General features: G+C 47.0%; 1 pseudogene across 1 annotated transcript in view; it reads left to right on the top strand.

The window, feature by feature from the left end:
* The window catches only part of LOC308676250 (microtubule-associated protein tau-like), a 296,383-nt pseudogene that overhangs the window by 181,249 nt on the left and 89,653 nt on the right, over positions 1-25,481 (top strand). Inside the window, exon 3 of the transcript in view lies at positions 10,435-10,511. The product of the transcript in view is annotated as a microtubule-associated protein tau-like (transcript). The remainder of the gene's footprint in view (positions 1-10,434; positions 10,512-25,481) is intronic.

Genomic DNA, 25,481 nt, shown 5'->3' with positions numbered 1-25,481 from the left:
GGAAACTCTTTCTATTTACTTTATCATTAAATAAAGCTTTGAATGATTGCATCCCTGCGTGATGCCTTTTACTTGGAAGCACCTTAACGAACATCGACCTCGTGAGACCGTCTCACAGCATCCCCATAAAGCTTGTCTGCAGAAGGAAGCATGAAGTGCTCCAAAATCTCCTGGTAGACGGCTGCATTGACCCTGGACTTAATGAAGCACAGTGGACCAACACCAGCAGATGACATGGCTCCCCAAATCAACACAGACTGTGGAAACTTCACACTGCACTTCAAGCATCTTGCAGTGTGTGCCTCTCCATTCTTCCTCCAGATTCTGGGTCCTTGGTTTCCAAATGAGATGCAAAAGTTGCTCTCATCAGAAAAGAGGACTTTGGACCACTGAGCAACAGACCAGGTCTGGTTTTTTTTAGCCCAGGTAAGACGCTTCTGACGTTGTTTGTTGTTCAGGAGCGGCTTGACAAGAGGAATACGACATTTGAAGCCCATGTCCAGGATCCGTCTGTGTGTGGTGGCTCTTGATGCACTGACTCCAGCCTCAGTCCACTCCTTGTGAAAGGCCCCAACACTTTTGAATGGCCTTTTCCTGACAATCCTCTCCAGGCTGCGGTCATCCCTGCTGCTTGTGCACCTTTTTCTTCCACACTTTTCCCTTCCACATAACTTTCTATTAATGTGCTTTGATACAGCACTTTGGGAACATCCAACGTCTTTTGCAATTACCTTTTGAGGCTTTCCCTCCTTATGGAGGGTGTCAATGATGGTTTTCTGCACAACTGTCAGGTCAGCAGTCTTCCCCATGATTGTGATTCCTACTGAACCAGACTGAGAGACCATTTAAAGGCTCAGGAACCCTTTGCAGGTGTTATGGCTTAATTAGCTGATTAGAGTGGGACACTTTGAGCCTAGAATATTGCAACCTTTTCACAATATTCTAATTTTCTGAGATTGTGGATTTGGGGTTTTCATGAGCTGTACGCCATAATCATCACAATTATGACAAATCAGGGCTTGAACTATCTTGCTTTGCATGTAATGAGTCTATCTCATACAGTATATTAGTTTCCCCTTTTAAGTTGCATTACTGAAATAAATGAATTTTTGCACGATATAATAATTTTTTGAGTTTCACCTATAGAGTAGAATAGAATAGAGCTGGAAGGGACCTTGGAGGTCTTCTAGTCCAGGGCTTTTCAATCTTTTCACAGATTGTACCACTTTTAGGACATGACAATATTTGAGTACCACCAGTGCTTAGCAAGGTGTCAAAAACTTGATGACTTAAAAAAAGGGGGGGGATTTTGGGTTTTACTGATTAGATTCATTTGTTGTTATAGAAATCGCTAGTTTATAATATTATGGAAAAGTAAAAAGTTGAGGTTCAATGTTAATGCTTCCTTCTAGTGCAACAGAGGAAGATGTTCTTTTTCCCTTCTCCCCCTCACTTTCCCCCCCTTTTTCCTCCCCACTGTATCCTACTATTTGCTTTTGTATTTTTGTATTTTATTCTATAATCTAAAAAAATGTTACAAACTGTAGAAAAAAGTAAAAAAATACCTGTTTTCATTTCTTCGGTGGCTGTTCCTTTGCTGAATCACTTTCCCTTTGCACTGACAAATGTATGATGAATTTATCCATGTTTATTAATATGCACCACTACCAGCTAGCTCAGGGGTCTTCAAACTTGGCACTTTTAAGACTTGTGGATTTCAACTCCCAAAATTCCTCAGCCATCATGGCTGATTGAGGAATTCTGGGAGTTGAAGTCCATAAGTCTTAAAGTTGCTAAGTTTGTAGACCCCTGAGCTAGCTGATCGGCCTTTCTTCCTCTCTCCCTCTCCTCTTCTTCCTCCCTGCCTTCTGAGCTTTCCTTCCACAGTGTAGTAAGAATGCACACAAACCCCAGTTCCTTCCCTGTACCCTTAAAGCCACAGGAATCAAGCGCAAAGCAAGAAAGGCTCACAAAAGCCTCCCAACAACCAAAGCACACGAACCGAGCCTCTGAATTACAAAACACTGTAAAAACTGTATAAAAATCCACATGGAGCGGCCGGGCGAAGTAAAACCACCAACATCACAGCCCTGCCTGTGTACGCAGAGAGGCAGAGGAGAGTGCGTGCACCTTGCTGCAAAACAAGCAATTGGGATGCGCAGGAGAGTGAGATTGGTGTTTCTCAGCATGCGCTGATCTCGTGATCCTGCAATCTCCCTCACTCGGTTTCAGCTTGCTTGCAGAAATGCTTGCTTCTGCCCAGCTCATTTAGCAAGCAGCCTCTTTTCCGCAAGCAAGGATTTTCCGCAGCGCAGACCCAAGGGCTGCTTTGTTCCCACTTGGCCTCTCACAGGACCCAGGCTGCCTGCACTGGCGGGAAATGCGGCGCTTCTTTTTCCGCAACGGTGGCGCGCAGGCGTCACTTGGCAATGACTCTGTGAGATGCGCCTTTGCAGCGGGTTTCCCCTTCTGTTAGATATCGGAGGTTTGAAAGGCAAGCTGCTCCTGGGGCGTAAAAGTAGAGGGTCCAAATGGTGAGAGTGACACAGCTCTCTGACTCTCTGCTTCAGGCTAAAACAGTCTCAAAGTTGGGTCCAGAGATTACTTCGCCCGAAGGAAGGGTGACTTGGTGGCGATGCGGGTTTATCTCCCTTCCTTTGGAGGAGGGAGAAAAGCATCGCTCTCTTCCTTCGGGCAGGTGCAAATGTAACTTAAGAACGGTAGCAATGCGGCCAGAAATGGTTATCTCTTGACAGCGCTGGGGAGAGCTATGGGAAGAACGATGTACACGGAGAGGATTGGGGAACCTGGCTCAAATGCTGGGCTCCAGTAGGGGAAAAATGACTGGGAGAAGTAGCCGGTTTGTAATGTACGTGCCTGAAAACAGGAGGTGAACCGGCAACATCCCCACCCTGCCTGTGTGCGCGCAGAGGCTGAGGCACATGCGCTCTCCTCTGCTTCTGTGCATGCACAGGCAGGGCCGTGATGTTGGTGGTTTTACTACACCCGGCCGCTCCGTGTGGATGAGAATGCGCCACTGCCTGCCCAAACCAGGCTGGGATCTGGGCGGCGTAGCACAGGACAATGGGAAGGAGCGAGGGAAGGAAGGGACAAAGAGGGAGAGAAGGAAAGGAAAGGAAAGAAAGAAAGAAGGAAGAAAGGGACAATGGGAGAGAGGGAAGGCACCCATCTCAGTCCCACTCCCCTCCACCAGAGACCCATGGATCCCCCCCCCCACAGGCACTCCGCAACCTGAGTGATGAGCTGGCCATTGATCACATGACCCTGGGACACTGAATGTTATAAGTATGAATCAGTTGCCAAGCATCCAAATGTAAATCACATGACCCTGGGGATGCTGCAACAGTCATAAGTGTGAAAAATGGTCATAACTCACTTTTTTCAGTGCCATTGTAACTTCGAACAGTCACTAAGCGAATGGTTGTAAGTCGAGGACTACCTGTACTTTATCATTTTTTTCCTGTTTTTTGTCATGTTTTTAACACCTTGCTGGGTGACTGGTGGTACTCGGATATTGCCTTATCCTAAAAGTGGTACAATGGGTGAAAAGGTTGAAAAGCCCTGCTATAGGACAGCGGTTGGCGATGAAGACTGGCCTCCTCTCAACCTCCGTTGTTGTTCAGTGAGATCTCTGCCAAAAGCGCGTTGGTGGAGGCTATCTTAGGTGTTAGTCACCCAATTACTCCATGTGCAAAAGCTCTTCCTCTCTATCCCCACTTCGCTGGCTGCTGCTCCCGAGACCCGGTCTCCCCTAGCCCAGCCTATTAGGAATAATCCAAATCGGGGTGAAATTGCTAAAAGAAGGCAGTTGCAATCCGAAAAGAGAAGAATGCCATGTGCGGGGACACTGATGAGGTGGGGGGAAGGTGGAAGAAAAGGGAGGGGGAAGTTCTGGCTTTTATTTGGAAAACATTTTGCAAACAGACCAAACCCAACCAACCGCCAAACCCAGGGCTTCGGACCTAGACCCCCAGTTGCGACCTTCGGGATGAATCTGGAGAAAATTTTATTTTCTTCCCTCGTTCTTTCTCCAGTGTCCAGCAAGCTGCATTCGGTGAGAGGGCAGCTTTATTATCAATGAATTATCTGTTATGTACTGGGCTTTTTGAGGGAATACCATGTGGGTTGCCTGGAGCAGCTAACGGCTCTCCAGCAACCCAGACTACATGTCTCCTGTGCTGCAATTGGCTACCTCCAGGTGGCAATGGTTGATTCAAACCTATTGGCTGCCGCCTAGGGGCTAGACTATATATTGCGGCTGGTTGCAGCCATTTCCCCCAGTACAGTCACAGCACGAAATAAATGATGAGTTACCCTGTACTCCATTTCGCGTCTTCATTCCTGCGTCAAAGAACCCGCTATTTAACAGTGGCGACTAGGATGGGATCCTGCTTCACTGAATAAAGAGCTGAAGTCTACGAGGGAAAGGCAGCACACGCCAGAGGGAAAAGGCATTCCTCCCCCTCTCAAGGTCGGCTAGCAAGCTACACTAGCGACCTCGTGCTCAGTGGACTCATTCCCTGAGCCTGGAAGCAGGAACCAGAAGATCGCAGGAACCAGAAAGAAACAATGCTGAAGGTCGGAAAACTGCGAGAATTCAACGTGAAACACCCGGAGGAATGGCCACCATATTTATCGCAAGTAGAAAACTACCTCAGAGCCAATCAGATCGCGGAGGAAGGACTGAAGGCCGCAACGCTACTCTGCATGTGTGGCAAAGCAACCTTTGATTTGGCCGAGAACCTTTTTGCACCGACACCAATCGAAGCGGTCTCCTACGGAGATCTCAAAAAGAAGCTAACCGGGCACTTCCAGCCCAAGATGTCTGAAATGGCTTGGCGGTTCAAGTTCAACCAAAGAGTGCAGCTACCCAGGGAGTCAGCTTCAGAATTCATAGCGGGCCTAAGGCAGGCCGCACGCCTATGCAAATTTTCAAATTTAGAAGAATGATTACGAGACCGGCTCGTCTGCGGCCTACGGGACAGAACGCTTCAGCAGAGACTATTTGCTAGGCCAAATTTAATGTTTTCTGAAGCACAGTACAAGGTGATGGCCGAAGAAGCTGTCGGGGGCGCAGTTCAGACAGTACAGCCCACCAAATCGACAAAGTTCAAAGAAACGGTCCACCTTGAGGACGCCAAATGCACCAAAGAATCTTCCGAGGAAGAAGAACCTGAAATCAACCAACTCCAAAAGCAACCCAACGCGCAACACCCTGCAGCGAGAGAACAATTACAAGGCAGTTCTCTTACCGAGATGTAAGGGGTGCGGCGGCAATCATTTTCGCGCCAATTGCAGATTTCATTCAGCCACGTGTAGAGCTTGCGGAAGGACAGGCCACATCGCGGTGGTTTGCAGAGCCCGCCAGAGAGACCGGCCACCCAAACACCAGTTGGAAGAACCGACTAGGAGAGGTACTGGGGCCCAGGGTCCAGTTAGTGTGGGATTTTTCAGAAGCCGTAGAAGCGTATGCCGCACCGGGGCTCAACGCCCCCTCAAACCCAAACTTAAGCTCATGGTAGAGCTACAAGGAGTTCCATGTAAGATGGAATTGGACTCTGGCTCTGCAGTCTCAATCATTTCTCAAGACACTTTTAACTTCATGTGTAGGCGCAGTAACAAACTAAGACCCTCAGATATAATCCTAACGGATTTTCAAAATGCTCACGTTAAAGTTAAGGGAGAAGCCACTTTGTTGGTCAAGTTTAAAGGGTTTTGGGGGCACCTGGATGTAATAGTAGTAGGGGGGCAGAGAACGAGTCTCATTGGACTCAATTGGTTTGATGCCTTAGGTATTCAGATTACTGGCATAAACCGGACACAAACTGCAGACCTCGCATCAGTGTGCGAGGAATATGCGGATGTTTTTGATTCAACCCTTGGAACATACACAGGCCCGCCTATCTCATTTAAGCTAGATCCCAGCATAGTTCCAATCAGGGTTAAGCCTCGTAGGGTCCCTTTTGCCTTAAAACATAAAATTGATTCCGAAATTGATAAGCTTGTAGAACAGGGCGTGTTACAGCCTGTTGATGGTGGGGAGTGGGAAACTCCTATAGTCACTCCACTTAAAGCCAATGGGGAAATTCGCATTTGTGCTGACTATAAATGCACACTAAATAAAGCCCTCAAGCAACACGCTTACCCAGTCCCAGTGGTCAACCATATTTTAGCCTCCTTGCAAGGGGGTACTATTTTTGCTAAACTTGATTTAGCACAGGCCTATCAGCAATTGCCGGTTGATGAGGCCACAGCCGCGGCTCAAATGATCATGACTCACAAAGGGACATTCAAAGTTAAACGCTTAAGGTTTGGAGTCAGTGTTGCACCGGGTATTTTTCAGAGAATCATGGAGCGTACACTCAAGGGTATTCAGGGCATCTGCCCTTATTTTGATGATGTTCTTATTGCAGGGGAATCCCCTGAAGTGTTGGCCAGTAGGCTCAGGGCTGTCTTGCAGAGGCTTCGTGAAGCAGGCCTCAAATTAAAAAAGAACAAGTGTAGTATTGGGGTTTCTTCAACAGAATTCCTGGGTTTCTGAATTGATGCTAACGGCATACACCCCGCTGATTCTAAAGTGAAGGCCATTAAAATGGCTCCTAGGCCCAAATCAAAAGGAGAGCTACAAGCATTCTTGGGTCTCCTAAACATCTATCACACATTTCTACCTAATAAGGCAGCAATAGCAGAGCCCCTCCACAGGCTTCTAGATAAGAAAGCTCCATGGAAATGTACTAACTTACATGAAAAAAGTTTCCAGGACTTAAAAGCACTATTGTCAGAAAAGTCCACTGTAACTCACTACAAAGAGTCTAAACTTGTATATCTTGCATGTGATGCATCTCCCTATGGGGTGGGGGCAGTTTTAAGTCACATAGAGAAAAATGGGAAACAGGTTCCTATAGCATTTTACTCAAGGACATTGTCCTCTGTTGAGCGAAACTATGCTCAGATTGACAAAGAGGCCCTAGCCATCGTTGCTGGAATAAAAAAATTCCATGACTATTTATATGGCAGGGATTTCATGGTCTACACTGACCACAAACCTCTGTTGGGACTTTTTACAACAGACAAACAAACCCCCCACATACTATCTCCAAGAATGTTGAGATGGTCTATTTTCCTATCTGCATACAATTTTAAATTAATTCACAAACCGGGCAAGGAAATGGGCCATGCTGATGGCCTTAGCAGACTACCACTGTCACTAATGGATCCAGATCCGGCTCCTGCTGCTAGAATATTGTCCATACAGGACATACCTGAGTTTCCCCTCCATGCAGGGGACATTGCTGCTGAAACTGCCACAGATAAAATACTTATTAGAGTGTTGTCATGGGTATACACGGGCTGGTTGGAAAAAAGTCCAGGCTCAGAATTTCAAAGCTATTTTGTCAGGAGGCATGAGTTATCTGCACATAAAGGGTGCATATTATGGGGAAACAGAGTCATAATTCCCACTTCCCTAAGAGACAGGGTTTTACAATCATTACATGAAGGCCATCCAGGCATTGTCAGAATGAAAGCTTTAGCTAGAAGCTACCTCTGGTGGCCTGGCCTTGATAACGACATTGAGGATCAAGTCCATGGTTGTTATACATGCCAGCAATCTAGGCCTGAAATGCCACAGGCTCCAGTTCACAGGTGGGAGGAAATGCACACTCCCTGGTCTAGGGTTCACATAGACTACGCTGGGCCCTTTCAGGGACAGCTCTTCTTTATAGTAGTGGATAGCCATTCCAAATGGCTGGAAGTAATTCCAGTTCCTAACATGACTACTGCTAGGACCATCCAGGTGCTGAGAAAACTCTTTGCAACACATGGGTTGCCAGATGTCTTAGTTTCAGACAATGGGGCCCAATTCACTGCTGCTGAATTTCAGGCCTTCCTTAGAGCTAATCTCATCAGACATGCAACGTCTGCGCCTTTTCATCCATCTTCTAATGGTCAAGCTGAATGCATGGTGAGGACAACGAAGGAGGCACTCAAGCGCATCATTACGGGTGACTGGTATCACAGATTGGCAGATTTTTTTACTCTGCCAGCATTCTAAACCCTGCACTGCCACAGGCCAAAGTCCTGCAGAACTACGTTGGGGGAGGCATTTGATCACTAAACTGGACAGGTTGCATCCAGATAGAGTGGCAGCAGAAGCCTCTCGACCAAAACCCCCGAGGGGGCTGCACATGGGCATTTGGGTTTGGGCCAGGAACTATGGTCATGGGAATCTGTGGGTTCCTGGTCAAATTACCAAGGCATCCGGACTCCTATCTTATGAAGTGGGGTTGGAGGGAGGGTGAGTTGTCAGACGACACATTGATCAGCTCAGGAAACGGTTTCCAGAACGGCCACTAAGCAAGGACTGTGTCATAAGTCCCTTCCAAGGTCCTGAAACTTGTGGCCAAGCCAGCCCTCACATGGACTACCAGGACTTTTCCTTCGTAACTGAGATGGAACCAGAGGGAGAACTGGGGAGCTCTGGAGTGAAACATGGACCCCCTGAAGGAGCAAGCCAACCGAACTTCAGCAACTGTTGTGCCTACTCTGCCGAACAGTCTGACTCTGGGGTGGGCCAACCTGGAGAGGCCAGCCAGAGTGCATCGAATCCCCTTGACTCAGGAGCACAAAGGGACACAAGTCTACCCAGCCCACTGGGTAAGCTGGTAGACCACAAAGTGATGGGAACTCCGAGACATTCCTCTAGGGCACACAAGCCTCCTTCATATCTTGCAGATTACGTTGTAAAATAAAGACCTATATATTGTTGTAAATCCTGTTGCCACTAGACTACAGAAACTAGTGCTATGATGTAACTGTCTAAAAGTGCCATTTTGGTAGCCTATTCATTCAGACGTTGTTTAATAACATTGTAGTCCACATTGTTTTTTTTTATTATTATCACTTTTACTTTAGTGTGTTTGGATATTGAGTCTTGACAATTGTTGAGACTAATTAGTGTTATTATGGTCTGATCTAAGAGGGGAGGGGTGTTATGTACTGGGCTTTTTGAGGGAATACCATGTGGGTTGCTGGAGCAGCTAACAGCTCTCCAGCAACCCAGACTACAAGTCTCCTGTGCTGCAATTGGCTATCTCCAGGCAGCAATGGTTGATTCAAACCTATTGGCTGCCGCCTAGGGGCTAGACTACATATTGCAGCTGGTTGCAGCCATTTCCCCCAGTACAGTCACAGCACGAAATAAACGATGAGTTACCCTGTACTCTGTTTCACGTCTTCATTCCTGCGTTAAAGAACCCGCTATTTAACATTATCCTTCATACACTTACTAAGGGTAATATCCACGGTTAACGTGGAACTTATTTCCGAAGAAGCCTGTGTATGGTTGGGTGTTTTTCTCAGTTCTAATCTCTTAACTGCTGCCTTTTAAGAACAGAACCTGAACTGAACCTTGTTTGTTTTTTTGGGAAAAGGGCGTGCGCGAGCGCCAGCACACACAGGCACAGGTATAGATTCTCTTCAACCCAGATTCAATTTGGATCCATTATTGATGAGGCTGCATGTGTGCATTGTGTATAGCGAAGGGCACCATAGAGACAAATTGAGAGAAATAGGATGAAATCAAAATGCAGGCGTGTTTTTCCCTCCACGCTTTGCTTTCCCCTCCATAAAGCTGGGCACATTGGGAAGAGGAGAGGGGGAAAACTCTTGAGCCCCGGGAGGGAGGAATTGTGAGGGCCATGAGGGGTATCACAAGCTCATGGGGGGGAGGGGGAGGAAAAGAAGATGGACACCTACCTGCCAAGGGAGTGGATGTCTGTCCCCTTCAGGCTCGTGCTTGCTTCTGGGGGAAGGACCACAATGAGTCCCAGGGGAGGGCGGGGCCTTGCTCTGCGCCTGCGCTCTTCGCTCTTAGTGCGCCCTGGTAGGTTCCTGCAGGCTGCCAGCAAGCAGCATGTTTTCTGGCAGCAAGTAAGCTGGGAAGGAGCAGGGGGCAGGTGAGGGGGAGGCAGGGGGGAGGCGGGGGGGGTAGGAAGGCAACGCCGCATACCATCAGCCAGGTGCTCGCATACCACTGGTTGAAAAGCCCTGCTTTAGACTAGCCAAACCCAAGTCCTGCAGCTGTTCTTCATCTGTTTTAGTCTCCAAGCCTTTGATCATTTTAGTTGCTCTTCTCTGAACTTTTTCCAAGGTCTCAACATCTTTTTCGTATTATGGTGAACAAAATTGGTTGCAGTATTCCAAGTGTGGTCTTACTAGGGTTTTATAAAGTGGTACTAATACTTTGCATGATAATTAATAATTATTAAAATAATTCTTCCAACTGTATTTCTTCTCCTATCACATTCCAGCATTTTTTGTGTCTCACTTTTCCAGCATATCTTGGGTAATGTTTTTGTTTTCAAATTAAAAGAAATTCCAGTCGTATACTTTTTTTTCATTTTCTTCTCACAGGTACAACTTGTTTACAAGCCAGTGGATCTTAGCCACATCCAAATGTGGCTCTCTGGATAACATTCATCACAAACCAGGTGAGTTTGATGACTATGTATGTATTTTATTTTTAAAGTATATTTATTTGTGATATATATTGTGTTGCTTGTCTTTGTTATCATTTTTATTTTGCCTTTACAAAATACTGAGATAGGAAAGATTAAAGGAATTTGAATGGATAAAGTGGCCACCAAAGGTACTAGGAGAGGGGAAAAAGGGAGGAAAAAGAAGCAGAAAGTTAGATAACGAAGATAGAAAGGATAAAGGAAAAGAAGAAATGAATGAACCTTTATTATCAAAGTGCAACATGTGTACAGTGAGATTGGCTGAGCCTCCCTTCGTACCCCCCACAACTCACAGTGACAACAAACCCACCATCTTGTTACACCATGTGAGCTAATTGCACAACATACCAGCCTCGCAAGTCAATTGGGGCAAGGAGGAAAACACCAGCAAACAGGAATGCAGCGAATGAATGGCTGCATGTGGAGTCAGAGGCAGCCGGCAACAGAGAACGAGAGATCCACCTCTGGAGCAAAACTAAGCAGCCCAACGCTGGAAAAAAAGGCAACTGAGAGCAACAAACCAGCTGCAAAGAGGGAGACTGTTGGAAGCAGCGAACTGGTGGGTCACAGCATATTCAGCAATTGCCTAGACCCATACCCCAATCTAGGCAGCCCAGCTCGAGGGGGCAGCCAGGCAGCCCAACCCAGGGCCCAGCAAACTAGAGGCAGCCTGACTACCATAGCCCTCTCCCTGCCTCCTTCCAGCCCCGCAGCCCTCCCCAGTGGAGACTTGCCCCAGGTGGAGGACTTGATCAGCATTCCCTCCCCAGTGAGATCAGCAGCCCCCTCCCCCGCCTCCTGCTAGCCTGGTCTGGCAGAGGACAAAAGGCCTGAAGCAATCGGTCAGCTGTGAGGAATTGGTGGTGGCAAAATCTGAGGAGGGGAGAAACGCAGCAGCAGCAGCAGCAACAGCAACAGCAACAGCAACAGCAGCAGCAACAGAGACACTTCGAGCCAGAGAGCTCCGATCTCTAAAGCTGAGTGGCCGGCTGAGAGGAACAGACCAGACAGTGGAGCTGAGCTCATTGGAAAGCTGAACGGAAGCCTCACCAGAGCAGAGACAACCACCGAAAGACAGAAGGAAACTGGCAGAGAAAACAAGAGGCTGGTGCAGTGAGCAACGGAAGTGAAGGCAACAATTAAGTTTGAGGTCCCAATAGGAAGGGAGGGAAGACTCCCAGTAAAGAATAAAAATAAATACAGGACAGAAAACAAAGGCTAAATAAATAGGCAAATAATAAGGACAAGAGTAGAATATTAGAAATCAAGGAAGAATAGGACTAATAAAGAGGGAAATCTTAACAAGGCAAATCTTTAATAAGGTAGGGAGGAATAGGAGCTCAAAAACTTTTTTAAAAAAAGAGAGAAGAAAAGGATAAATAAAACAAACGTAGTAAGAAGGTTAAATAAATAACAAGGTAGAAAAACGAACACAAACAGGCAGATAAAAGGATAGTGATGAGAGCAGGACACTCCTTCCTCACCCCAAAGAGAAAATACCTTGGCAAATACAGGAAGAACCCAATACAAACTAGTCTGACTCAGTGGCAGCCTGAGGCTAAATAAACAAACACTTAACACACACTGGCTATGTGAGGTGATCTCACGAGGACGATGGATCGTTAAAGGTGCTTCCAAGTAAAAGCATCACGCAGAGATGCAATCATATTAGCTTTATTCAATGATAGATCAAAGAGAAAGAAATACTTGGCATGAAAGCATTCATGCCTGCATGTGAGAGAGAAATAAAATAAAAGCAAGCTAGCATTACATAACTAAAACAGAAGAAGAACTAGAAGCTAGGAGTAGAATTAGAAGTAGAAGTAGAACAAGAACAAAGAGCAGCCCCTCGTGCAGAGGTATTTATGGGGGGTCTTGGTCCCTCCCAGACCATAAAACTCTCTCGCCAATGGGGCTGTCGGGTCTGAGACCCTTGGCTCATCAGTGGAAGCAAAGAAGCCTCTTTGCTCCCATCTGATGACCTATTTGGGGAACTGCCATGGCTGGCACAAAAATCTAACAATTCCCCTTCTTGCCAGCCAATGACAGGGACCAGTGAATGTATGTGAGGGGCGAGCAGGTGTCATGGACATGCATAAAAACATTCAGAAGGCCAAACACAAACGCTTACACAGAAGATTGTGCCGGTCAATGGGAACAGGTTTGGTGAACAGATCAGCTATCTGGTCAGTTGTGTTACAGTGCTCAACATGAATGAAACCCTTTTTGGTAAGCTGCCTGACATTTTTATAGCGTATGTCTATGTGCCGAGACCTAGATCCTACTGCATAAGCGCCCGAGATTGCAAATGCGGCCGTGTTGTCCTCTAGAATTTGGATGGGCAGAGGAGGAGATGCCCAGATGCTTGTTATCAGCTCATTGAACCAAGTCAAATCATTGGCCGTGTCTGACAGGCTGGCATATTCAGCCTCGGCCGTGGAGCAAGAAATAAATTTTTGCTGTCTAACATGCCAATGTATTGGACAGCCATTTAGCAATATGAGGAAACCAGAGGTGCTCCGTCTACTTTTGGTGTCGCCAGCCCAGTCTGCGTCTGAGTAAGCGGAGAGCTGGGCCGTCTTCCCCTTCTCTGGTTCTAGCATAAGGAGGGCATCAGCTGTGCCCTTAAGGTATCTAAGCACCCTTTTAACAGCAGTCCAGTGGAATTCCTTTGGGTGTTCCACGTGCCTGGACAATAGATTCACAGCTAAAGCTATGTCAGGTCTGCTCCAATTGCTGATGTATAGCAAGGAGCCAATCACAGATCTGTAAAGCGTGTTATCTGTGAACTCAGGACCGTGCTTATGGGTGTGGTTGTAAAAGTCGCTTTGCATTGGACTATGCGTAGGATTAGATTCTGTCATTTTGCATTTGGCCAGTAATTCCTCTATCTTTTCTTTTTGAGATAGAGCGAACCCCCCCTTAGTGGCCAAAATATGCACACCCAAGTACTTGTCAACCCGCCCCAAAGACTTCAGAGTAAACTTTTCTTCCAGGGCCTTGGCAAATTCATCACACCCTTCCTTGTCAGGCCCTACATATAATAGGTCGTCCACATAAACTAACACCCGTTCTGTGGTACCATTGGAATTGCGTGTGAAGACACATTCATCTGCATGAGATGCGGTGAAACCAACTCGTTCTAAACTCTTTCTAAGACAGTCATACCATAATTTCCCTGACTGCTTGAGGCCATATAACCCTTTGTGGAGCAACCATGTATTTTCCCCTTCTTGCTGGTAGCCAGGAGGAGCCCTCACGTAGATCTGCCGGTCCAAGTTGGCGTGGAGGTAAGCCGTCTGGATGTCGAATTGGAAGACTTCTTCTCCCAGAGCGGCTGCAGTCACGAGGGCGGCCTTGACGCTCTCTGCGCGAACGGTTGGAGAGTACGTCTCGGCGTAGTCTTCCATATAGCGCTGAGCGAAGCCCTGGGCTACTAAACGGGCCTTATATAGGTAGAGGCCATTGGCAAGTGGTTTGGCTTTGTAAACCCACCTTGTGCCAATGACTTTCCTCTCCTTTGGTGGTTGCTGGGGGGTGAAGACTTTGAGTTTCTTTAAGCTCTGCATCTCCTTCTCCATCGCGAGCTGCCATTTCTCCTGCTCTTCGATGGGCAGCTCCTGGATGTCAGAGAAGGATTTTGGGGTGACCACAACGCTGTTGACAGACGCGATGTGGCCAATGTCAATTCTCTTTGGCGGGACCCCTTTGTTGGACCGCTTTGACCTCCTTACCTTCTGCCACTCACCGCCCTTTTCTTCCTTGGGTCTCTGAGGCGTCGCTGGGGGTGAAGACGGTGTGTCTTCCTCCATGGGACTGGACGCATCTTTGTCTTGTTCCTCACTTTCGTCGGTGGCAGGGTATGTGGTCGCCTCTGGTGATGTTGTGGTCGGTGTGTCCTTGCTGGGTCGGTTGGCATATGGGCTCAGATCATTTGAGTGGATCTGAGTCCAATTGGAGTCCTCTTCGAAAGAGGCAGATTGGGAAGTCACAGGCCTGCCCCCTTCTCCCAGGAAACGATAGGCCTTGGAGCCAGGAGCATAGCCCAAGAACCTTAGTCTCTGGGAAACAGATCTCCCCTTCTTCCGCAGCTGCTTGGGGATGTGCACCCATGCGTAGGAACCAAACACACGCAAATGTGCCAGATTTGGTTTCCTACCGTGAACCAGGAAATATGGGGTCTGGTTCACAACACTGCTCCAGGTGCGGTTTAAGGTGTAATTGGCGTAGTGGATTGCTTCCCCCCAGTATGATTCTGCGACTTTACCATCTGCAATCAGACTACGCATCATGGTTTGCAGGATTCCATTTCTTTTCTCAGCTACTCCATTCTGAGCGGGGGTGAATGGTGCAGTAAGAAAATGGCGGATGCCCTTACGTCTTACCCAGTCCTGGAACTTTTGAGACATGAACTCAGCCCCGCGATCGCTCTGCAATTGTGCGATCTTGGTCTTGTACTGGGTCTCTACGAAGTTGTACAGTGACTTTATGGCGTCAAAGGCTTCGGATTTTTCTGTGAGGGTATACACGTGGCCGTATCGTGAAAAATCATCAACGGCAGTGAGAAAATACTTTTTCTTTCCTAGGGATGGTGTAAAAGGCCCAACTAGGTCAACATGTACTAGTTGGTATGGGTACTGAGCCTTACGCAGTGACACCTTTGGGGTAGGGGCAGCCTTCCTCTTTGTTTTCTTGCAAATGGCACAGTCCAGAAACACGTCACAATCCTTGAGCTGGACTCCCTCAGCAAATTCTCCCATCTTTTTAACTACAGGGAAGCTCGCATGACCTAATCTTCTGTGTAATAGGTGAGCACACTTATCGTGGAGCGGCTTCCCCACTGACACCCTCTTGGCTCTAGTTGCTTTGAGTGGTGCTGTAGGTGCCTGCTGTTGTGACTCAGGGCCAGCCTGTGGTTTCGGCAGCCGGCTCAGACGTGTCGGATGACTCAGATGAGGGGGAGGAGGACCGTGTGGGAGACGAACCGGTTGATGATGGCGTGGAGGCTTGGCAGAGTTCCCAGCCGGGGCCCTCTTCTCAGCTGCGTGAGCCCGATAGTGCGGAAGATGATGACCCACAGCTGGCCCTGTTCAAGGACGCCCGACGCAGGAGGCAGTCGAGCAGGAACAAACAAAGAAAGAATGTGGGACTCCTCGGGAGGAGGCACAGGGAGACCACGCCCTGAGCTCTCTATAAAAGGAGTGTTTGGGGAGGGGCTGGTTGCTGAAAGCAACTTTTCCGCTTGAGAAGACAAGCTCTAGTGTTTTTGTTAACTGCGTAATAAATCTTGGCGGATGCCTTTTAGCCTTGGACGCTCTCCAGTCTCTTCTTTCTAAATAGGGGTTTGCCTTTACAAGGCCAGAGGAGGGCTGGTTCAGAACACCTGCTGAGATTCAGGTTCCTTGCCCACACTGCCCTTGGAAAGCCTTGGGGCAGGCTGTGGTGGCTTGGGAGAAAAATATGGTAAGCCATTTATGATGGCAATATTTCCAATGACCTTCTGGTTCCGGGTGACATGACCTCCCCCCTTGCGAAATAAAACTTCCACTTCGTCATCGTCACATAATTTGGTAATGCTTAATAGGTTGTTGGCAATGGAGGGAGCATGCAAAACACCTTCAACTTTTCCAAGTCCAGGTACAGAAACAAACCCCTCCCCAACAATTGAAGCAGTATCACCATTTGCCACTTTGACAGATGAGTTAATTTTCTTTAACCTTTTAAAACCTTGACTCATATTAGTAATGTGAGAAGAAGCTCCAGAGTCCAGTAACCATAAGTCAGTGGAGCTATCAGCCTTTGTTGTGGGGGTGAGGGAACAAGTATGCAGAAAATTTCCTTTGCCCCTGCCACGCCCCCTTCCTTGCCCCTTGCCCCTTACTTGATTGGGACCACGTTTAGGGGCTTGATGTTGATAGGGGGCAGTCTTTCTTGAGGTGCTCCTCAGAGCCACAGATGAAACACTTAAGTAGAGCATTAATTTGCTCTGAGTTGTGGCGCCCCCTTCTGGCTTGCTGAGTGGTGACTCTGGCGTATTCTCCGGCATCTCGTCTCCTTCTATCCTCCTCGATGAGTCTCCCTGTGAGGTAGGACAGATTTATGTCTTCCCTCCTGACCGCTTCGAGTGAAACAATGAAATTGCTCCAACTCCTGTCCAGGGAAGCAAAAATGACCGCGACCATGTTCGCATCAGTTACTGGGAAATTTCTGGACATCAATTCTGCCCTGAGTGCCTTCAATTTTGCAAGATGTTCAGGCATGCTGGCACCAAACCTCAGTCTGGTTGTATAAAGCTCAGTTGTATGTCTGGTGATGGAACCAATGGTATCGCTGTTGAATAAATTGTATAATAACTGCCAAACTTCATCAGCTCTGAGTCCCACTGGAATGCTGGAGAACAGGTTATTATCCAGAGAACTGAGCAGGGTCGAGTAAGCCTGGAGATGACGCCACTCTTCTCGAGGTCCCCATGGGGGAGGGGGTGGTTTCTGAACCATTTGTAGAGTCCCATTCTTTAAGAGATATACCTGTATATCTCTACTCCCACTGTTGTAATTCTCCCCCCCAAGTTGCAGCTTTTTAAAGTCGTTCGGAAGATTTGTTGTTGGAAGGAGGTCCCTCTCAGATCCATTTGCATAAATCTCAGAGATGTCCATCGACATAAAAGGGAAAGGGAAAGGAATCCCTCTAGTGGTCGAGGAGGGAATTTTTTCTTGATTATTTAGTAACTCCAAATGGGCGTGCCCGGAAACCATGTGAACCATGTGATTCAGGATTTTTCCCTTCTTCCCATGAGGCATTGGGGGGGCGGAGCCCAGATTTGCCGGTTTGCAGTTGCTGCAATGATTCCTCCTGAGAATTGCAAGCACATGGATTGCCTGAATTGCCTGATCGCTGGTCCTGAAGACCTGAAGAGAAGGTGGGAGGCCGCGGGGGTTGATTGTTGGGAGGCTCCAGGCTGGATCCCCCCCCCGGCAGTGGGGCCCTGGGGAGAGGATAGGAGGCCTTGGAGGGGGGGTTGGCACCCCCGATGTCTGTTTGGCCCCCAGGGCTGTAGTTAGGACTTGGATGGCCGTTTTAATTGCTTCTGTATTTGTATTAGTATCGGAAGGGTAGATCTCATTGTCATCATTGGACTTTAGGCTTTGTGGTGGGGAGAACCCAGGAATTTGCATGCTACTTTGGCCGGATGCCAGGGATTGCATGCTATTTCGGCTGGATGCCAGGGATTGCATGCTATTTCGGCTGGATGCCAGGGATTGCTGGCTTTCCAGGCTTAAAAGAGGCTTGTCTTTGTTAGACCGTGTGGGGTTACTGGGGGCCGCCATCTTGTTTCCTGTGCCAGACCATGTGGGCGGAGCCATCTTGTTTCCGCTTGCCCCAGGAAGCTGTAGCTCACAGCTGGGCGGGGGGGTTCGCGCCAAAAGCCCTGGGGTCCCGGGGTCACTAAGGGTGGCGGGCGCCATATTTGGAGGCCTCGTGGTCGCTAGGGAAAGACTCACCAGGGGTTCTGAGGCTCCCTGCGCGGCTTCCTGGGCTGCGGTCCCCCTCTTTTTCGTTGCAAGTAGCTTTACAAGCAGCTCTTCACGTTCCTGTTGTGTCATCTTGCTCACACGGCTTTTGGCTTCAGCCAGGTCCGTCTCTGCAGCATCTGAGCAATCTTGGGCAGTCTGCAAGCCTTCTATGCTCTCCTCTGTGGCGTTCAGGGAGAGGGAGGCATGCAGTGCGCTCCCAGATGCTCTGCTGGATCCTCTGACGGGGTGGAGGTCATCTGTGCTCTCACCTGCAGCGGAGATTGCTTCAGGGACTGAAGGCTTGGATGTAGGCAGGGACGCCGTCTTTGATCGATGACTCCTGGTCACGATGGGAGAAGTCCTGCCATCTGTTATAAATGGATTTGAGCTGGATCTTCCAGACATCTTGTTGGACTTGGAAGCGTTCCTTTAAACCATCCTCTGGCTACCAACTTGTGAGGTGATCTCACGAGGACGATGGATCGTTAAAGGTGCTTCCAAGTAAAAGCATCACGCAGAGATGCAATCATATTAGCTTTATTCAATGATAGATCAAAGAGAAAGAAATACTTGGCATGAAAGCATTCATGCCTGCATGTGAGAGAGAAATAAAATAAAAGCAAGCTAGCATTACATAACTAAAACAGAAGAAGAACTAGAAGCTAGGAGTAGAATTAGAAGTAGAAGTAGAACAAGAACAAAGAGCAGCCCCTCGTGCAGAGGTATTTATGGGGGGTCTTGGTCCCTCCCTGACCATAAAACTCTCTCGCCAATGGGGCTGTCGGGTCTGAGACCCTTGGCTCATCAGTGGAAGCAAAGAAGCCTCTTTGCTCCCATCTGATGACCTATTTGGGGAACTGCCATGGCTGGCACAAAACATCTAACAGGCTACAAAGTATCAAGTCTAAACCACAGGAATGCAGAACCGGCTAACAGCAATTAGGATTGACAGGATTAAAATAGAAACACTAAAAGGTACACAACAATAAAATAATTACACCGGATCCCTCCTGGAGCAAAAATCAATACTTTTTAGACAGAATTGATAAAGGAATTAACCCAACAATAGACACTGACCAACAAATCAGAAAAGACAAATTTTAAACTCACCAATCAGAAATGACAATTTTGAAAACCATGAAAGGGTATAAGAACTCACGTTTGAGGACCATTCTATCTAGCTAGCTGGGGATTCATGCTGAATTGTTGTTGGGAATGGAATTAAAACACCAACAAAATTGGATTGGTAAGAAAAGAGTTTATTCTACAGAAAATAGAAAAAGCAGTTTGCAAAGTGTGGTGGATCTCTGAGAGAAGCTTCAACAGGAAGTTCTAAACCAGAGACCACACTCAAACATTCAAACTCATAACATTATATACACTTCTATCGCGACGCCCCCATCCCTTCCCCTTTGGTCCTGTTTGAAAGGACTTCAGAGGGCACAATGTTGTCTGAGATGCCTAGCCAGAATACATCATCCCTCCCCTGGTTACATTGTTTCAAAACTTCCCCTGGCCACCCTTTTGTCTTGTTAAGTCCATTGGTGGGAAAAGGGGAGATAACATCGGGCCGTCTCCAGCTCACATTGTAGCAGGCAGCGGATACAGAGGCAATAAATGAAGCAAAAGGTTATATTGTAGCCAATAGCAGAAGCAATAACCCTGCAGGCACATCCCCCCTCCCCCTCGGGAGTATGGCAGAACCCAGTGAGATTTGTTTTTAGGTCAAAAGGGATAGATAGAATAGGAATGGGTTCTGACAACCATTTTATTTTTAAACTTCTGTGTTGCTCACATTGTCACTCAACTTTAATCTCCGTGATTAAACTTCTATTTCCAGTAGCTGGCTTCACGTTCTATTTGTTCTCTTTTGCGCTGCTTGTAAGAAACCCGGCTGGAAGAGCCTGAACGGGGGAATTCCTTCCAACAATAGGAAAAAAAATAGGCATAATTACCTAGAACAGAGAAGGAAGAAACAAGGCTAACAGCAAAGCTCATCCACCAACCAAAAAGAGGGATTTTCAAACAACGAACTCATGGAACAGGTGACTGATACTATTGTCATATGTAATACATGTTCCGTGTATGTGCTTATGCCCAAAGAACACCCAAATTATACATGCATTAGATGTAAACTATGTGAACTACTAGAGGAAAAAGTAAGGGACTTAGAGGCAACTCTAGGCTAACTCCAACCTACACAAGAAAGCTATACCCAGACCGAACCAAATAATGAACAAATAACTCCCAGAGGATTTGACCCTACTGATAAACCCTTGGAGGAAGACAGATGGATGTATGTCACACATAGAATGAAACACAATAATCAAAGAAAGAAGCAGCAGACATGTAACAAACTCCTGCTGCCCAATCTAACCCAACCAGAAGCAGCCCCATTAAAATTGAGCAATCAATTTCTCCCTTTAGATGGAAATACGCAGACCCACAACCTCCCCCTCAAAGAAAACATGCAGACACCTAGCAAAGAAAACACACCAAATATCCCGAAAAGAGTCACATCAACAAACACACCTGAGATAAACAGAAAAGCACGCCAGACTGCACCCCCCCAAAAAAGGAGGGTGAGTGTTGGTAATAGGAGATTATACCATAAAACGAACAGAATCAGCCATCTGCAGACTGGACATACAATCCAGGGAGGGATGTTGTCTCCCTGGAGCAAAAATCAAAGATGTGGCCAACAACCTAACCAAAATAAATAGGCCCACAGATTACTACCCTTTCCTCCTCCTTCACATTCACAATGACACAACAAAGAGCCCGAATACAATATTGAGAGATTATAAGCAACTAGGCAATAAAGTTAAGGAGCTAGGAGCACAAGTAGTGTTTTCATCAGTACTCCCAACAAAAGGCCAACCCCCATTGAGAGGAAAAAGAATTCTAGAAATAAACCACTGGCTAAAGGGTTGGTGTCGCCAAGAAAACTTTGGTTTCCTGGACCATGGACTGCATTTCCTATGTGAAGGACTCTTGGCAAGGGATGGGCTGCACCTCACGAAAACAGGGAAAAATGTACTAGGAAAAAGACTGGCCCAACTCATCAGGAGGGCTTTAAACTAAAATTGAGGGGGGGAGGGTGACCAATCTTTAGAATCTCTAGAACCCAAAACCAGTCATAAATCCCAAGAAAACAAATCAAACAATGAGTTAGGGAGTGATGAGAAAAAAGAAAAAGTCAAACAACAATCAGGAGATGCAGGAAACATACCCACAGACAGGCATAAAGGTCTTAAATGCTTATAAATAAATACTCAAAGCTTGGGGAACAAACAGGGTGAACTAGAAGCAATAGTACATGAGGGCAGGTATGACATAGTTGGCATTACAGAACCTGGTGAGACGAAACCCATGACTGGTGGATACAAACTGTTCAAAAGAAATAGATCTACAAAATGAGGAGGGGGAGTTGCATTATATGTAAGAGAACACTGCATATCTACAGAAATGCACGTGATCAAAGATAAAACCACTCCAGAATGTATATGGGTCAATATAAAAGGAAAAATAAGTGACATTGCCATAGGTGTATATTACAGGCCACCCCAGAAGAAATAGATTAACTCTTTGCCAACCAGTTAACAAACATATGTAGGAAGCATACCACAGTAGTAATGGGAGACTTCAATTATCCACATATCAACTGGGAGACAAACTCTGCAGCAAGCAGGAGATCAAACAGATTCCTAACCAACCTAGCTGACAACTTTGTCATCCAAAAGGTAGATGAGGGAACTAGAAGTAAAGCTATACTGGACCTAATTCTTACTAATAGAGAAGAAGTGATAGAGGGAGTTGAAGTTGCCGGAACCTTGGGGGAAAGTGATCATGTCATACTGGAATTCAATATAATGCAAACACAAGCAATAGAAAATAATTCAACAAATGTTTTAAACTTCGAAAGAGCTGATTTTAACAAACTCAGAGAGGAACCTAGGAAAGATTCCATGGATGAAAATCCTAAAGGGGAAAACAACTCAAGAAGCACGGGAATCTCTGAAAAATGCAATCATAAAAGCCCAGTTCAACACAATATCCCTGAAAAACAAGAAAAGCAAGAAGAAACCAGCATGGCTGCACAAAGATCTCTCTGATAAACTGAAAGACAAAAAGGACAAGTACAAAAAATGGAAAGAGGGACACATAACTAAGGCTGATTATCAGCAGTCAGCCAGAACATGCAAAGATGAAGTCAGGAAAGCAAAGGCTCAGAATGAACAAAGACTTGCAACAGAAATCATGGATAATAAAAAAAGTTTCTTCCAACATATTAACAACAAGAAAAAAGTCAAGGAAACTGTAGGTCCATTAAAGAGAGAAGATGGCAAGGAAATAACAGGCAACAGGGAGAAAGCAGAGCTGTTTAACTCATTCTTTGCATCAGTCTTCACACAACTTGGGTGTCCTCCTGGATTCACGGATTAATTTGGAAGATCATCTAACGGCCGTGACCAGGGGGGCCTTCGCACAGGTTCGCCTAGTGCGCCAGTTGTGCCCCTTTTTGGACCTCGTCACTTCTTGCCTGGATTACTGCAATGCTCTTTACATGGGGCTGCCCTTGAAGAGCACCCGGAGGCTTCAACTGGTGCAAAATGCGGCCGCGTGGGTGCTTATGGGAGTATCTCAGTACTCCCATGTTACACCACTCCTGCGCAAGCTGCATTGGCTTCCGGTTACCCTCCGAGTGCGATTCAAGGTGCTGGTAATAACCTTTAAAGCCCTGCATGGCTTAGGCCCGGGGTACTTGCGAGACCACCTGCTGCCATTGTCAACCTCCCATTGCCCAGTTCGCTCCCACAGAGTCGGCCTCCTCAGGGTTCCGTCGGCCAGGCAATGCCGGCTGGCGACCCCCAGGGGGAGAGCCTTTTCTGTGGGTGCGCCAACCCTCTGGAATGAGTTGCCTCTAGAGCTGCGGATGGCCCCTGACCTTCGGTCCTTCCGCCATGACCTGAAGACGTGGTTGTTCCAACAAGCGGGCCTGGACTGACTATGATTTTTAATTAGGCTTTTTACTGGGTTAAATTGTTTTGTAATTCTGTATTTATTGTTTAATTCTCTTTTAAATTTTTTAGTCTATGTTTTTTAATTTTTATTGTTGTGAGCCACCCTGAGTCCTCAGGGAGAAGGGCGGCATATAAATTTAATAAAATGAAATGAAATGAAATGAAAAAGAAATTATAGCCTATGATAAGGATGTGCAGAGTACCTCTTGAGCTAACAAGAGCTTGCACAGAAAAAGAGGTTACTGAGAGTAGTCAAGTTTACGCAGCAACCACACAGATACACTGAGCTGTGTAAAAAAGTTTTACTTGGGGAATAATACAATAGCACAGTCCAAGAAAAAAAAACAGTCCAGGTCATACACGAGTAAAGAGATGATAGCAAATAACAATAGTCCAAGGATTATCCAATAAAGAGTCTTCTTACCAGTCCGTAAGTCAAACACAGTTCTTCAGGTTTAGCAAACAGTAGCAAACCCACAAACCACAATAATCAGCAAGTAACAGCAAATGTAACAGAGAGAATAACAGAGAGAAAGAAGCTATGTCTCTAGCTCCCTCTTATGGCCGTTGGAAAAACAACGTTGGCCAATCATCACACATTTAAAGTGATACAATACAGTTTTCTATTACAACAATACAATCATAGTTTATATATATTGCCAACCCAACCAGTTGGGCAATAGTCATCTACCTAACCTGCCCTCCGTTGCCTGGAGGCGGTCCGGGTCTGGATGGGAAGGAACAGGCTTCAGCTCAATCCCGACAAGACTGAGTGGCTGTGCGTGTTGGCATCTCGGGAAATGCAGAATATTCCATCTCTTAATATGGGGGTGAGCTATTACCCCCCGTAGATCGGGCTCGCAACTTGGGGGTCCTTCTAGATTCACAGCTCTCCTTAGAAGATCATATAGGAGTTGTGACTAGGGGGGCCTTCGCCCAGGCTTCAACTGGTGCAGAATGCAGCCGCGCGAGTGGTGTTGGGGGTCTCCCGATACTCCCATGTTACACCTCTGCTCCGTGAGCTGCATTGGCTGCCAGTTGCCCTCCGGGTGAGATTCAAGGTGCTGGTAATGACCTATAAAGCCCTACATGGCATGGGTCCGGATTACCTATGGCAGCACCTGCTGCCGGCATCAACCTCCCTCCGTCCAGTGCGCTCCCACAGAGTGGGCCTCCTCAGGGTGCCTCCGATCAGAGAATGTCGATTGGTGGCCCCCAGGGGGAGGGCATTCTCTGTGGGCACACCAGACCTATGGAACCGTTTGCCGGTTGAGCTCCGGATGGCCCACGACCTTCGCTCCTTCCGGCGCGATTTAAAAACTTATTTATTTGAACAATCTGGCCTGGTTTGATGGGTTTGATGGGGTTGGGGTTGGGTCTAATTTTAACATAGTTTTAATCATTGTATTATATTGGGCATGATTATTTAATTCTTTTAACTTCTTTTAACTTTTGTATTTATATTCTGATATTTATTGCCCTGTACACCGCCCTGAGTCCTTCGGGAGAAGGGCGGTATAAAAATTTAATAAAACTAAAACTAAAACTAAAACTAACATTCTCCCCTTTGGGTAATTTAATTTAATTTAATTTAATTTAATTTAATTTAATTTATATACCGCCCTTTCCTGAAGGACTCAGGGCGGTTTACAGGGTATTTAAAATCAAACAGTACAAAATACAAAAGTTAAAAAACAATTTAAAAAGATTAAATTATCCCTTAACTAAAAACCTCAGTTAAAAATTCTCAGCCTGGGCCGGAGAGTTCAAAGAACCAGGTCTTCAGGTCCCGGCGGAATGAACGAAGGTCATGGGCGGTCCTAAGCTCCACGGGCAGCTGGTTCCAGAGGGCAGGCGCACCCACAGAGAAGGCCCTCCCCCTGGGTGTTATCCACCGGCAATCTTTTACCGGCGGCACCCTGAGAAGACCCTCCCTGTGTGAGCACACTGGACGAAGGGAGTTTGATGCTGGCAGGAGGTGTTCCCTCAAATATCCTGGACCCAAGCCATTTAGGGCTTTATAGGTCATCACCAGCACCTTGAATCTCACCCGAAGGGCAACCGGAAGCCAATGCAGCTCGCGGAGTAGAGGTGTTACATGGGAGTATCGGGAGGCCCCCATCACAACTCGCGCGGCCGCATTCTGCACCAGTTGAAGCCTCCGGGTGGTCCTCAAGGGCAGCCCCATGTAGAGAGCGTTGCAGTAGTCTAAACGGGAGGTCATGAGCGCATGAGTGACTGTGCATAGGGCATCTCGGTCCAGGTAGGGTCGCAACTGGCGCACCAGGTGAACCTGGGCAAAAGCCCCCCTGGTCACGGCACCTATATGGTCTTCAAAATTGAGCCGTGAATCCAGGAGGACGCCCAAGTTGCGAGCCCTATCAACGGGGGGTAACACCTCACCC

This window comes from Vipera berus (genome assembly GCF_964194415.1).
Source record: "Vipera berus genome assembly, chromosome: W".
Taxonomy (NCBI): Eukaryota; Metazoa; Chordata; class Lepidosauria; order Squamata; family Viperidae; genus Vipera; species Vipera berus.
The sequence above is the reverse complement of the archived record's forward strand: the minus strand, read 5'-3'. Positions and strand labels throughout refer to the sequence as shown.